The sequence below is a fragment of the Elaeis guineensis genome, chromosome 8 (genome assembly GCF_000442705.2).
Source record: "Elaeis guineensis isolate ETL-2024a chromosome 8, EG11, whole genome shotgun sequence".
Taxonomy (NCBI): domain Eukaryota; kingdom Viridiplantae; phylum Streptophyta; class Magnoliopsida; order Arecales; family Arecaceae; genus Elaeis; species Elaeis guineensis.
This window is the reverse complement of record NC_026000.2, coordinates 87,167,396-87,181,475: the sequence shown is the minus strand read 5'-3', so window position 1 is coordinate 87,181,475 and position 14,080 is coordinate 87,167,396.

Sequence of the window (14,080 nt, the reverse complement as noted above, 5' to 3'; positions counted from 1 at the left end):
CGACATTCGTAACCGTCAGGTAGTGGGCCGTCCGTAGTCAGGGGGACTTTATTGCGAAGGGTAGTGGAGCGGGATCATGGCTATCACCGTAGCTCGCCACGTGGAACCAGTTACGAGGAGTGGAGCAGGATCGCGGTCATTATTGCGGCCTGCCATGAAGTAGTGGAGTCACGCAGCACCTGCCGCAGGGAGCGGAGCAGAATCATGGCCGTTGATACAGCCTGTCAGAGAGTAATGGGGTCGCGCAGGGTCTGCCGCGGAGAGTGGAGCAGGGCTGCGACCATTACTGTGGCCTGTCAGGGGTGATGGAGCAGTGCGGGATCCATTGTAGGAAGTGGAGCAAGGCTACCAAGGGGCGCAGATCTATCGGCTGAAGCCCGGCAACGGTCGGAGTCCGGCCTTTGTAGGAATCCGGGCGGAGTCTTCCTGTAATCAAAGTTAAAGGTGAGGCCCGGCTCCCGTAGGAGTCCGGACGGGGTTTACCAGTAGTTGACGTTGAGGACGGAGCCCGGCTCCCGTAGGAGTCCGGGCGGAGTCTGCTTACGATCGGAGTTGTCGGCGGAGTCCGGCTCCCGTAGGAGTCCGGACGCAGTCTGTTTTGCAGCCATTGGAGTCGAGGGCGAAGTCTGGCTCCCGTAGGAGTCCGGACGAAGCTTGCCAGCAGTTGACGTTGAGGATGGAGCCCGGCACCCGTAGGAGTCCGGGCGGAGTCTGCTTGTGGTCGGAGTTGTCGGTGGAGTCCGGCTCCCGTAGGAGTCCGGACGCAGTCTGTTTTGCAGCCGTTGGAGTCGAGGGCGAAGTCTGACTTTCGTAGGAGTCCGGACGAAGCTTGCCAGCAGTTGACGTTGAGGACGGAGCCCGGCTCCCGTAGGAGTCCGGGCAGAGTCTGCTTGTGGTCGGAGTTGTCGGCGGAGTCTGGCTCCCGTAGGAGTCCGGACGCAGTCTGTTTTGCAGCCGTTTGAGTCGAGGGTGAAGTCCGGCTCCCGTAGGGGTCCGGACGAAGCTTGTCTTAAAGGTCGGCCTTGCTGGCGGAGTTGTTGATTTTATTGAGGACTTCGGCTGGGGGTATTTTATACCCAACACTAGTCCCCCTACTTCCGAGTTTGAATTCCGAACATAGGAAGTACAGAGAGATGGGCACAGCCGAAGCCGTCCCCTCGCATCCTGTGCACTGCCGCCCCCAGATATTTTGGTATTTAATGTGTGCACGTCAGAGCCCGCTTTCCGGTGAAGGTGACCTGAAGAGTCTTTTCGGAACCCCTATCGGAACGCGATCCCAAGCGTCGTGCTATGGAAATTCATGAACGGTCAACCCTCGATAGCGGTGAAGGGGACATGCGGGATGCGTGGCACGCACCAGTTGGCCCAGGAACACCTGCCGCCATAACTGCGCTAGGATCCGTCGGCTATTTAAACCCCCTAATCTCCCTTCATGGCTTCATCCTGTCGATAGGATGGTACCTTTCTTTCACCTGAGAGCCTAGCTACTCAGCTACTTCCCTTGCACCAGTCCCTGCCTTCTTCAGCCCCCCACTTCTTCTCTGAGGGTTCCCACACCATGTCTTCTACCCCGGAGGCCCTCCTTGAAGAGATATCTAGGGCTTGGAGGAAGGCGAGGAGGAGAACAGCGGCCGGTGAGGATCCCCGTCGTTTCAAAGGAGGCTCAAGGAAGAATTTCTTCAACAATAGGGGTTTAATAACGGGGGTCGTCGGTAAAACTATTCTGCCCGAGAATTTCAGAGTAGCAAGACGGGGTGATACCGGTCGAGAGGGCAGAGCCGCCGCCACAAGCTGTGGCGGGATCCTTGATGCCGCCGGGGTCGAGGGACCAGAAGCGATCGACGTCGATGGTGGGGCAGTGGAACTTGTTGCGGGGACGGTGGAAGTAGCGCATGCCGACCTTGCCGGAACATTTTGGGTGGCGGCTGTCGCGGAGTATTCGGAGGCGGAGCATATCCTTGACATCACCGCCGCCTCCAAAGTGACTCCGACTCTTCTTGAAACAGGTCTTCGTCACTGCCGCCGTTGCCTTTACAGCCCTCGGAATCTATCCCACCCTTTTCCCCCTAGGGTTGGGACTTCGGAGATGGAGTGAGGTGAGACGGGATGAGAGCCGATAGGTCTGCTACACGCACTAGAGAACGTGGCTGAGGAGGACAGAGACGGGAAGAGGAGTTCGTAGCTTGGAGCGGCCTCCGGTATATCCTTTCCAAGCCGTATTCGCGAGGCTCGCAATGATGTATATCTTTTTTCTTTTTTTTTTTCTTCTTCTTCTTCTTCCCCCCCCGACCCACCGGGTCTTGTAACGTATATCTTATTAAATGAAGAGGAAATTTTGTTACCTTGTCTGTACCTTGCATCGAATAGTTGTCTGTCGAACTTCTTCATTTTCCTTTTGTCTTTTTCACGTTGTCTTAAGGTCGTCAACGACCTCTTTTATTCATGCAGGGTTGTTACTTGCCAAGCTCCTTTTCGACTTTTACGCCGTTCGAAGATACCCGATTGTCATTCCATCAACGGCTGCAGGTTCGCTAGGGGTCATTCGGGTCCGGGGTCCCTCCCAAGGTTTGAATTCGAGGATCTGAGCCTCTATCACCCTCGGGCGCTGTTTGTTTTTCAATCGTCACTGTTGCAATCCATTGCCTTCTTTTTTCACTTGGAGTCTTTCTCCGCTAAAGCCGAGGTGAAGTTCGGCTCCCGTGGAAGTCCAAACGGAGAATCCCTCTCGAAGTTGGAGTTGTGGGCGGAGCTCGGCTCCTGTAGGAGTCCGGGCGGAGCCTTTCTCGGCATCGTGGACAGAGTCCGGCTCCCGTAGGAGTCGGGGCGAAGTTTTCCTGTAATCAAAGTCATAGGCGAAGTTCGGCTCCCGTAGGAGTCCGGATAAGGCTTACCGGCAGTCGCTATTGTCGGCGGAGTCCGGCTCCCGTAGGAGTCCGGGCAGAGTTGTCCTGAAGTCGATGTCGGTGATGGAACCCGGCTCCCGTAGGAGTCCGGGCAGAGCCGTCATGTAGTCAAAGTCGGTGACGAAGCCCGACTCCCGTAGGAGTCCGGGCTGGGCTTACCTCCGGTCGAAGTTGCTTAAGCTAGGGTAAGGCTTTCCTCTTGGGGGGGGCGCATATGGGCGTTGCAGGGCCTCTCCCCCCATCCGGTCTAAAAGAGTCGGGCCTTTAACTTTGTTCATGTCAGGATGAGGTCCTCCTCCTGTTCCTGACATGGTTGCGGGGGCACATATGGGCGTTGTAGGGCCTCTCCCCCGTCCGGTCTGAATGGAACCAGGCCTTCGACTTTGCTCAAGTTAGGGCGAGGTTCTCCTCCTGTCCCTAACAGGGCTGTGGGGGCACATATGGGCGTTGTAAGGCCTCTCCCCCCATCCGGTCTAAATGGAACCGGGCCTTCGACTTTGCTCAAGTTAGGGCGAGGTTCTCCTCCTGTCCCTAACAGGGCTGTGGGGGCACATATGGGCATTGTAAGGCCTCTCCCCCCATCCGGTCTAAATGGAACCGGGCCTTCGACTTTGCTCAAGTTAGGGCGAGGTTCTCCTCCTGTCCCTAACAGGGCTGTGGGGGCACATATGGGCATTGTAAGGCCTCTCCCCCTATCTGGTCTAAATAGAACCAGGCCTTCGACTTTGCTCAAGTTAGGGCGAGGTTCTCCTCCTGTCCCTAACAGGGCTGTGGGGGCACATATGGGCGTTGTAAGGCCTCTCCCCCCATCCGGTCTAAATGGAACCGGGCCTTCAACTTTATGAGGTTGCCCTTTTGTTTTTGATACAGTTTGTTTGAATTGTCCAAAGACGTACGGGTATGCGATCATTGATTAAAATGAAGTTACTGGTAGTACATCCGCAAGTTTTCTGAGCTCCATGGTCGCGGGAGGTCGGCCCCTCCGAGCTCCTTAAGATAATAAGTTCCGGGCTGGACTACTTCTTTGACCTCATAAGGTCCCTCCCAGTTTGGGACGAGCTTCCCCCGGTCCTGAGGTTGCGAGACAGCAGATCGTCGAAACACTAGATCTCCCACTTTAAAGGCTTTGTTCTTGACCCGGGCGTTGTAATATCGAGCAACTTTTTGCCTGTAGGCTGCCATTCGAACCTGAGCGATCTCCCATCTTTCTTCCAGCAGGTCGAGGTTGGCTCTAAGACTTTATAAATTTTGGTGTTCGTCGAATGCCACGACTCGTGCCGACGGGAGTTTAAGCTCGATCGGGATGACGGCTTCCGTTCGAAGGCTAAAGCAAAGGGGGTCTCCCCCGTAGGTATCCTCTGGGTAGTTCGATATGCCCATAGCATGTGATAAAGCTCATCCGCCCAAGTTCCTTTTGCTTTTTCAAGCCTTGTCTTAATCCCCTACAAAAGGGTTCTGTTAGTCACCTCAGCTTCATCGTTCGTCTGAGGATGGGCTACTGAAGTGAAGTGGTGGGAGATGTTTAGATCTTCACAGAATTCGGTGAATCTTGCTCCCGCGAATTGCCATCCATTATCAGTGATTAGGGTTCTAGGCAAATTGAACCTGCACACAATTGACTTCCAGACGAAATCTTGCACTTTCGCTTCTGTGATTTTTGCTAGTGGTTCGGCTTCAACCCATTTGGTGAAGTAGTCGATCGCTACAAGGAGGAACTTCCTTTATCCGGATGCCATGGGAAAGGGGCCAAGGATGTCCATCCCCCACTGTGCAAAAGGCCATGGGGCACTCAAAGGTGTGAGCTCGGTGGCGGGCTATCTCTGGATGTTGGCGTATCTTTGGCATCGATCGTACTTTTTGACATACTCAATTGAATCATGATGCATCGTTGGCCAGTAGTATCCTTGGCAGAGTAACTTGTGGGATAAAGATCTGGCTCCCAAATGGCTTCCGCAAGCTCCCTCGTGCACTTCCCACAAAGCGTAGTCAGCTTCCGAGGGCTGGAGGCATCTTAAGAGGGGCAAAAAGTATGATCTTTTGTACAATTTGCTCTCATAAAGAATGTACCGAGAGGCTTGATTTCGGAGCTTCCGAGCTTCTTTCACATCCTGGGGAAGAACTCTATCTCTAAGATAGGTTATCAGCGGGTCGACCCAGCTGGGCTCGTGGTCGACCTCCATTATGGGCCGCGATTCTTCCGTACTCGGATGTTTCAGGACTTCAAAAAGGATGCCTTTGGGCAATTCGGCCGGAGCCGACGTCGCCAGCTTGGAGAGAAGATCGGCTCTGGTATTCTCCAACCTTGGATTCTGCCTAATGTCGAAACTGCTAAAGGCGGGGTAAGCTCTTTTACTTTCTCAAGATATTTGGTCATACTGTCCTCCCGCGCTTCATAACTCCCGCAGACTTGTCCCACCACTAGTTGGGAGTCGCTGTGTACCCGAAGTTGACCTATTCTCAATTCTTTGGCGATCCTTAATCCTGCGATCAGAGCTTCATATTCCACTCCATTGTTTGTTGCAGGAAACTCGAAACGCAGAGCGTACTCTGCGATGACTCCCTCCGGGCTGACCAAAATCAGGCCTGCACCCGCACCCGCCATGTTGGAAGATCCATCCACATAGAGGGTCCAAAAGCAATCGGAGGGACTGGCTTCTTCGTTGGGGGAATTCGGCTGAGACTTTAGGTCGTCACCCTTGCTTTGCTCAGGTTCGGCCTCCTCTGGGATGGTGCACTCTACTATGAAATCTGCCAATATTTGGGCCTTTACTGCTGGTCTAGGTCTGTAGTTGATGTCAAATTCCGTGAGCTCGATCGCCTATTTTGCCATTCTTCCGGAGACGTCAGCCCGATACAAAACCGCCTTGATCGGTTGATCGGTGAGTAGCGTCACGGTGTGCCCTTGAAAGTAGGGTCGGAGCCTCCGAGCTGCAACCAACAAGGCATAGGTCAGTTTTTCTAATTTGGTGTACCTGCTCTCGGCGTCCCTTAGCGTGTGGCTAATGTAGTAGACTGGTCGCTGGACTTTCGTTTCTTCTTTGACAAGGACGGCCGCAAGGGCCATGGGAAAGACCGTCAGGTATAAAAATAATTCCTCCCCAGGTTCAGGCTTTGCCAGCAGCGGGGGTAAGCTAAGGTAGTTTTTTAATTCTTCGAATGCCTGTTGGCATTCAGAGGTCCAACAGAAGTTCTTCGACTGCTTGAGGGTTTGAAAGAAGGGCAAACATCGTTCAGCCGACCTCATGATGAAGCGATTAAGAGCCGCTATCCTCCCTGTGAGGCGCTGAACCTCCTTGATCGACTTTGGGGCGGTCATTTCTTGGATAGCGTGAATTTTCTCTGGATTGGCCTCAATCCCGCGCCCTGATACCATGAAGCCTAGGAATTTTCCTGAGGTTACCCCAAAAGCGTATTTAGTTGGGTTCAGCTTCATTCTGTACTTTCGAAGAGCGCCAAAGGTTTCCTCGAGGTCGGCGACATGATCTCCAGAGGACTTGCTTTTTACAAGCATATCGTCCACGTAGACCTCCATGTTTCGGCCGATCTGCTCTTTGAAAATTTTGTTCACCAGCCGTTGGTAGGTTGCGCCCGCATTCTTGAGGCCGAATGGCATGACCCTGTAGCAGTAAAGGCCGCGATTAGTGATGAAAGCTATCTTTTCTTCATCTTCTGATGCCATTCTAATTTGATCATAGCCGGAGAACGCATCCATAAAAGTGAGGAGCTCATGGCCTAAGGTAGCGTCAACCAGTTGGTCGATTCTGGGTAGGGGGTAGCTATCCTTTGGACAAGCCTTATTCAGCTTTTTGAAGTCTATACACATCCTCCACTTGCCGTTTGCTTTCTTGACCAAAACAACATTGGAAATCCAATCAGGATAATTGACTTCCTTAATGAATCCGACCTTGAGAAGCTTATCCACTTCCTCAGCTATCGCCCTCTGCCTCTCCGGGGCATGATTCCAGATTTTTTCTTTTGTCGGTCGATGCTTAGGATCGATCGCTAGACGATGTTCCATGACTTCCGTGTCAATCCCTGGCATGTCCGCCGGAACCCAAGCAAAAACATCCGCATTCCTTCGGAGGAAATCAATAAGATGCGTCCGCACCTCCTCCCCTAGGCTGGAGCCAATTAACACCACATGCTCCGCGTTCCCATCATTCAGGGGGACTGGTCCAGATCTTCGATTAGGCCACCCCTTTCTTTGGTGAGGTCGTCGCGAGCATCCAATCCATCGACGGGATAGGGGTCAGCCCGGTCGCTTCTTTGCAAGGTGATGTTGTAGCAATGTCTGGCCAGGGCTTGGTCTCCCCGGACCTCTCCGATCCCCTGGTTGGTGGGGAACTTCAATTTCAAATGGTAGGTTGAAACGACAGCTCTGAGAGCATTGAGGTCGGGTCGGCCAAGGATTGCATTGTAAGCGGATGGCACCTTTACCACCAAGAAATTCACCAGAGCCCTGGACTGCTTTGGATACTGACCCGCGGCCACAGTCAGAGCTATCATTCCCTCCGTCGGAACGGCGTCACCGGTAAACCCTATCAAGGGGGAGCAAATCGGTCTCAGATGACCGCCAAGAGCAGACATCCTTGAAAAGGCGGCGTAGAACAAGATGTCGGCCGAACTTCCATTGTCGATGAGAATGCGACGGATGTCGTAATTCACTATATTCAGAGAAACTACGACCGCATCATTATGAGGGAATTAGACTCCCTGGGTGTCTTCTTCGGTAAAAGTTATGGGTTCTTCAACTTTTTGCCGCTTGGGGGATGCAGCTGGTATGTTGGTTGCCTCCTGTCGGGATTCCCCCGAGATGGCATTGACGGAATCCGGCAGGGGCCGGTCATCCGACCACTCCTTATCGGCGACCATAGCCGGAGGCGGTTGTGCAAAGGCCTCATGAGAAGGCATCAGATGAGGGAAGGAGGAGTGGATGCCGGAAAAGATGGCCGGAAGTGGATCCGTTGAGCGCTCCTTTAAGAACAAGGGTACTGCGAAGGTTCACGCCCTTCCTCTAGCGCCAATCCTGTTGGTGCAAAAATCCGCTTGTGCCGGAGAAGCTGGAGTCGGGGAAGTCGCAGTCGCCACCGGGACCTGCAAGGGAAGTCTAAACCGGAGGTGGGGTTGCTCCGGCAAGACCCTCCGATGCTCAAGTCAGTTCTCTGCCTCAACAAGAATGGAGCGCTCGAACGGAGAATTTAGCAGAGTTTTGAGATAAGAAAATGAGCTTATAGAATAACGTATCTGGGTCCCCCTTTTATAGGTGGAGGAGGTAACGGATTGATGGCGACGTTCGTAACCGTCTGGTAGTGGGCCGCCCGTAGTCAGGGGGACTTTATTGCGAAGGGTAGTGGAGCGGGATCGTGGCTATCGCCGTAGCTCGCCACGTGGAACCAGTTGCGAGGAGTGGAGCAGGATCGCGGTCGTTATTGCGGCCTGCCATGAAGTAGTGGAGTCACGCAGCACCTGCCGCAGGGAGCGGAGCAGAATCATGGCCGTTAATACAGCCTGTCAGAGAGTAATGGGGTCGCGTAGGGTCCGCCGCAGAGAGTGGAGCAGGGCTGCGACTGTTACTGTGGCCTGTCAGGGGTGATGGAGCAGTGCGGGATCCGTTGTAGGAAGTGGAGCAAGGCCGCCAAGGGGCGCAGATCTATCGGCTGAAGCTCGGCAGCGGTCGGAGTCCGGCCTCTGTAGGAATCCGGGCGGAGTCTTCCTGTAATCAAAGTTAAAGGTGAGGCCCGGCTCCCGTAGGAGTCCGGACGGGGTTTACCAGCAGTTGACGTTGAGGATGGAGCCCGGCTCCCGTAGGAGTCCGGGTGGAGTCTGCTTGCGGTCGGAGTTGTCGGCGGAGTCCGACTCCCGTAGGAGTCCGGACGCAGTCTGTTTTGCAGCCGTTGGAGTCGAGGGCGAAGTCCGGCTCCCATAGGAGTTCGGATGAAACTTGCCAGCATTTGACGTTGAGGATGGAGCTCGACTCCCGTAGGAGTCTGGGCATAGTCTGCTTGTGGTCGGAGTTGTCGGCGAAGTCCGGCTCCCGTAGGAGTCCGGACGCAGTCTGTTTTGCAGCCGTTGGAGTCAAGGGCGAAGTCTGACTTCCGTAGGAGTCCGGACGAAGCTTGCCAGCAGTTGACGTTGAGGACGGAGCCCGGCTCCCGTAGGAGTCCGGGCGGAGTCTGCTTGTGGTCGGAGTTGTCGGCGGAGTCTGGCTCCCGTAAGAGTCCGGACGCAGTCTGTTTTGCAGCCGTTTGAGTCGAGGGTGAAGTCCGGCTCCCGTAGGAGTCCGGACGAAGCTTGCCTTAAAGGTCGGCCTTGCTGGCGGAGTTGTTGATTCTATTGAGGACTTCGGCTGGGGGTATTTTATACCCAACACCTTTCCTCATGGCTAACACGGGATTTATCATGCTACCTGTCTGATCTGCTTTGTATGGTTAAAAATTGACAGATCTCCTCCCTGGCATGAAAGATGGCTCTGATACTAGATTGATCCGGACCAATGCGCGTATGCGTACAAGCAGCAGTGTTGTGTATGTGTGAGTGGGTCAAAGCCATAGAGATATGATAATTTGCAAGTTCTAACAGACTCTCCTGATGCAAATTAGAAACCTTGATAACCATGAGGTAGAAGTATCATAGTGCCCAGTAGTAAATTATCACAACAGTGTAATACAGCAGTAAAGGCTACGTGCATACACATAGAAGCAGCAAATGGGTAGGCTACGTGCATACACATAGAAGCAGTAAATAGATAGACAAACTATAAGGTATATGATACTGCCTGCATGCACCATATAACTAACAGCCTGAAACCCAGGAGTAGAAGCAAATAATTATGATTGAGAAGTAAATGAAGTCAAACCTAACGATAATGCCTAAATAGACATGAAGATAAAAGACTAACAGATAGACATACAAAATGGAGATGGACAGACTCAGACATGATGAACAGACTGAAGAAAGTCTAAAGACAGACTATAGAAAGTCTAAAGACAGAGATTAAGTACATAAGATAAAATCTAAACTAAGACAGGCTACTGGAAGGCTAAGACAAACTAAAGTGCAAACTAAGCTAATATAGAAAATTATTAACTGAAACATAAACTAACGAAAGCTAATAAGAGAGCACAGACTAAGGCATAAGCTAATCACTGAATGTAAACTAGAGACTATAGGTTAAAGAATTAATTTTTTTAATAATTAAGACTATCCAGATTGCAAGTAAACAAACTAATATAAGAGCAAAAAAAACAAATATAAGTACAAAAAGCATAAATACAATAAATAGACTATAGAGTAAATTATACTATTGAGTAAGCTACTAAGCTATAACTATGGCTAATTAACTTACGTACTTAAAAGGATAAACTAAAACTAACTGCGGTAAATAAGACTAACAGAACTAACTATTGCAATAAATAAAACTAAACTAAGTAAGAGCAAAACAAACCAAAATAAAAAAGAAAGAAATAAAATTTAACTAAAGACAAGTAAACAAAATAGAAGCAAAGTGGAATGAACAAGATAACTAAAACTACTAGAACAAAATAAAATATAGTACTTAAATAAAGTAGTAAAATGGAACAAAGCGTAATATAAGTACAGTAAGCAGTATCGAAATAAAATACATAATATAAAATAAATAAAAATAAATAAAAAGCTTAAAATAAAATAGAGTCCTTTAACTAATCAGATAGCATATAATCACTCTGTTGTTTATTTCGCGATTGCACGATAGATTGCTTTATATTTTTAGTACAATCTTATAGCATGTTACAGGTGGTATTTGGGTTATTTATCCTAATTGATCTATTGTTTACTTCACAATCTCTACCAACTTTAGGATTGTTTACCTTTAAGAAACTGATCTGTTGTTTACTTCACAGCCTCAGTAACATTCTGATTGTTTACCATCGTGCTACAGTAACATGCTACAGTACGCAATAGTACTGTACAGTATTTCTGCTACAGTACTGCACAATACATATGCTACAGTAATTAGCTACAATACAGCTATAATACTATGAACAGTAATATAAACAAACTTAAGCATAAAAGAAGCTTAAAATATAAATAATAAAATAAAAAATAGATTTTATTTATAAAAGCATACTTACATAAAGTTTGATGAAATTGAAATACACATCTTACAAGCTTTATGTACACTAATGAAGCTTAAACAAACTTAAATACAAATCACAAGTGCTAATATATGTAATATATGAGTAAACACACCAATAAACATACTTATGTACGAAACTCACATGGATTAATGGATCTAAGTGACAAAGCTTTCTAAAAATGGAACTGTGAAAGAAAAAGGAATGGAATATTTTAATATAGAAATGGAAAGGAAGATGGAAGGAATGATTTGTTTAATGGAGGAATAGTGGAGTGTAAAGAGTATTATAATGGGAATAATGGAGGAATGATGGAGTATACGTAGTGATATGGTGGAAGAAAATAAAAGGAAATGAATTAAATATGAGGAATGATGGAGGCTCTCTGAAGATGATGGAGAAATAATGGAGGAATATGGAGGTGCTTCTGCAAATGTGAAGAAGAACGAAGAAAGAGATGCTTTGTTTATGCAGAAGAAAACAAAGCCCTCATGAAGATGTCTGCTATGATGAAGGCAGACTGTGAAAGATTAGGAAGAGAAGAGAGATTTTTGTGGAAGAAGATAAAAGGATTAGAAGAAGGAGACAAGGGAAGAGAAGAGAAGAGAAGGGAAGAAGGAGATCATGAAAAGGAACTCTACCACTTAAGACCTGAAATTTCTCTCGGTCTGTCTCTCCACGCTCGGCCTCCTCGAACGAATGTCTTTCCTTTTATTTATAGATGAGGGAAGGAATTATACGGACTTCAATCCATTTAAAATTCAGAAGCTTGTAGAAGTCAGAACAAAGTCGAAACTTAATTGATTTTAAATCCGATTTTCTATAGCATATAGTGTCAAAAATCTTCCGTAGATGAATTGTGGTGATGTCAGAAATCTTCTTGTAATTTTTTTGTCTTCTTTAGATCCTGGTATAGACAGGCTTTTGAAGTCGAACCTTCTCTGAGAATTAAACCAGCTTCAATAGTGATTATAGTTGATGTTGTCTTCAAAAAATAGTGGTGGTTATCTGATTGTTGAAGTGGCTAATAGAAGAGCCACGAAATTATACCCGCAAATAAAAATTTTCTACCAAAAGATTGGTAGAAGAGTTAGTAAAAAACTTTTTTTTTACAGAGCTCAACCTTCTAGAGCAAATTGGTTGAGAAGAGACGATGCCAAAGCTTCAGGAGATGCCAGATTTTCAAAGACAGGAGATGCCAGATCTTCAAAGGTTGTCTGATCGTTAGATTGAATGTTTTGGCCTAGATTTTGCAGAATATCTTCTTGATGCCAAAATTTGTCTTGAACTTTTTTGCAATAATTTTTTATGTTCAGCAAAGGTTCCCATGTTCTACCCAAAACTTCTTCTACTACTTCTTCTGTTTTTATGCAAATTAATGTAGTTCCCCAAATCCTTCCATCTAACCAGCATTATTGAGTCTTTTTCTTGTGAGCCTTCCAATAGACTTGTAAATAACTTTTTGTTTGATATTCTTCGAGGTCAAAATTTTTTGAGAATTCTTTCTTTTCTTTGTCAGCTATTATAATATAGTCTTCTTCTTCCTTATAGCGACTTACTTCATAAATCTGAAAAGAGTGTACTATAATTTCAATTTTTTTATTTTCAATTCCACTAAAATTTCAACCTTCAATATATCCTAAAACTTTTTTTTACCTCACAAATGACCTCACTGACTATTGTTGAAAAATGTGTAAGCTTGAAAAGGGATCTACAGATACTATTTGAACCAATCCTTTATATAGAGCTCGAACTTCTTCCTTTTTGAAAAAGGTATTAAAAAGTGGTAGATACAGCTTAGGATAATCCCATCCATTTATAAGAAACATATGTAGTCCTTCAAGTAATTTTTTTAGTTCATTAGGCTAAGTTGCCCTATGAAGAATATCATCAAGCAATTTAGGATTTAGAGCCTCTTGAGCTTTTTTCCAACAATCAAGTCTCTTTAGCTTAACCATTGTTGGCGTCTCTACTAGATCACAAATTTGATAAAGAGTAATCAATTCAAGAGTTATTTATCTTGACCGTTCTTCTACTAATTTTATCTGCTCTCTCATCATCATTAGAAATAATTCTTTTTTAGTCATATGATCAATAAGGGCTGCCAAGACTTTTCAAAAGTCTTTTTTTTTATTTAAGAGATGAGTTTTTCATACCGATTCATTAAATTATATCATTCTGGTGATAGCCTAGAGTTGTAAAATATTTTTTTTTTCTTGAGAGCAGTCCTTCTAACTTGATTATTTCCTTCTGAATTCCTCTCTCTGTAAAAATTCATGAGATAAAAGGTCAGGAAGAGAGTTTGTTTCTCCTTTAATGTATTCAATGTTGAAATCAAATTTAGAAAGAATTACTTGCCATCTTGCAAATATTTGTTTAGATACTAAATTTTCAACATCTTTCCATAAAATATCTTTAGCTGCCTTAGAATCTATTTGTAAAAAAAAATTATTGATTTAATAAATCTCCTTGAAATTTTAATATTACCTTAACAATTGTAAGGATTTTTTTTATAGTAGAGTAATTTTTTTGGATATCATTCCATGTACCAAAAGTAAATCTTATCAGATTTTTTTTATCATCTATTTTTTGTTTCCATATACCTCCATATCTTATATCAGATGCATTGATTTCTACAATTTTGGGGCCATCTTGATGAATAATATTCAAACAAAAAAGACATCTTACCTTTTCTTTGATCTTTCTTACTACCATTGTATGATACTCATTCCATGCTGGTAGATTTTTTATGAGTCTAACAGTTAGAATTTTTCTATCTTTAGTAAGAGATTCATAAAAATCAGTGATATAATTTAAACACCCTAAAATTCTTTGTAATTGCTTTTTATCTTTAATTTTATTTGAAAATTTATCAGCAAATTGAATAACTCTATTTATAGGGGAGATTTGATCAAATTTTATTTTGAAGACTAAGAACTGAATCCTAGTTGGAAAAGTTTTATTTTTCTTACTAAAATTACTAGTTTGTTTTGAATTATTACTTTATAAAAGATGTTCAAGTATTTCTAGTGTTGATCTATATTTTCTAAAAAGATAAGTACA